At 36.0% G+C, this 1,770-nt stretch overlaps 1 protein-coding gene across 3 annotated transcripts in view; it reads right to left on the bottom strand.

Moving 5' to 3' along the window:
* The window catches only part of BTG3 (BTG anti-proliferation factor 3), a 21,661-nt gene that overhangs the window by 15,061 nt on the left and 4,830 nt on the right, over positions 1 to 1,770 (bottom strand). The window lies entirely within an intron of this gene.

The raw sequence follows: 1,770 nt of genomic DNA, 5'->3' as shown, positions 1-1,770 counted from the left end.
AAAAAAAAAAAAAAAAAAAAAAAAAAAAAAAAAAATTCTATCATTTAATGTTGTCAGTTCTTTCCAATTTTTGCAACTGCAAAGTATAAGAAACATCCATATTCATACATATTTGTCTGCATTTCTAATTATACTTGTAAAATAGATTCTTAGGAGGTTTACTGTTCAAAAGGTATGAATATTTTTACAGATCTTGATAATATTGCCAAATTGCTCTTCACAAGTATCTTTTTATATTGTAGAAAAACAATTTCAACTTATAAACATTTTGTAAGCGAAAGAACACTTCACCTACTCTATGGAGTGATGAGTTTCCACCGATTCTATGGACTGAAGTCTCTACTAACTCCGGTTAATCTTACATTCTATTCATTTTTATAATAGTAACAACCCACTATTAAGTCTTAAGAGTTTTCTACTTCAAATACAGCTTTAAAATGACTCAGTAATGATAATTCTGATCACATGCCAATTTAATCTTGTTTCACTAACTTTCTCAAGTTTTCAGAATTAATGGAAATGAAACTGTATACTGTCTGACCTTTAAGTATTTACTCGACAGTGCCTCCTTTTTCAGTAATAGTATGGTAGCTTGGCACTTCCAAAAAGCCTTCATCCAATGTCAATTAAATCAGAGTAAAAAGCCTCAACAGTTCTAACTTACGAAAGCTGTTCACTCGATCAGAAATGAAATTATGCAGAAAAAATTAAGAGAATCAAGTAATAAGATAAAAAATGACTTGAGCCTGTGTTAGCATGCGCATTTCTATTTTAATTCACCACATTTTCCAATTTACTGGAAACCTCTTTGGATTAAAAATGAAAAGGAAAATATACTATCTTGATTCTCTTGTCAATAGAACACAAGCTCACCTGACTTTCAGTACATGAGAAATTAGCAAATAGTATGTTTTCTTCCTTTCTAGACTCCTTGAATGTCCTGTACTTGCAAGAGCTCAGTGTCATAAAGGAAGCCCTTCTTACATCAAAGCACAGAGTGTTGACTTGTGAAAGAAACTTTGAGGACAACAATATATACAAATAAAAGAGAATTTCTGTAGTTATCACTATAGTCACTGTTCTACTTTTATTTCTTATGGCCACATCCACAAATGGGACAATGTTTGACAGCTGGGTTTAGCAGAACAGTCTCAACTGAGGTTCCTGAGCAGTCACATAAATACTAGAGTAAGCATGCCAGGGCATGTTTTATAGGAGTCTGCTCTTCTTCACTTTAGGCTATAAATGTAGCTTATAAAGCAGAGTACAAAAGACAGCTGCAAGTGAGAAGTATCTTCCTTCTCAGTGCCAAAACAGTGGTAGCACTGTGGTATGCAGAAAGCCCCATGGGGTCATTTAGACCTGAGTTCAAATCCCAGAACCTTGGCGGGGCACTGTGGCTCACACCTGTAATCCTAACGCTCTGGGAGGCAAAGGCAGAAGATGACATGAGGTTGGGAATTTGTGACCCACCTGGATAATATAGGGAGACCCCATCTCCACCCAAAAAAAAAAAAAAAAAAGTTTTGTTTTTTTTTTTTAATTAGCCAGGTATGTTAGCACATGTCTACAATCCTAGCTACTTGGGAGTTTGAGGCAGTAGGATTGCTTGAACCCAGGAGTTTAAGGCTGCAGTGAGCTATGGTTATACCACTGCCCTGTACCCTGGGTGACAGAGCAAAAACAATACAAAAAACAAAAAACGAAAAAAACAAATTCCAGCCAGGCGCGGTGGCTCACGCCTGTAATCCCAGCACTTTGGGAGGCCGA

This window comes from Cebus imitator, unplaced genomic scaffold (genome assembly GCF_001604975.1).
Source record: "Cebus imitator isolate Cc_AM_T3 unplaced genomic scaffold, Cebus_imitator-1.0 Scaffold7, whole genome shotgun sequence".
In the NCBI taxonomy this organism is placed as follows: domain Eukaryota; kingdom Metazoa; phylum Chordata; class Mammalia; order Primates; family Cebidae; genus Cebus; species Cebus imitator.
This window is presented reverse-complemented; position numbering and strand designations above follow the sequence as displayed.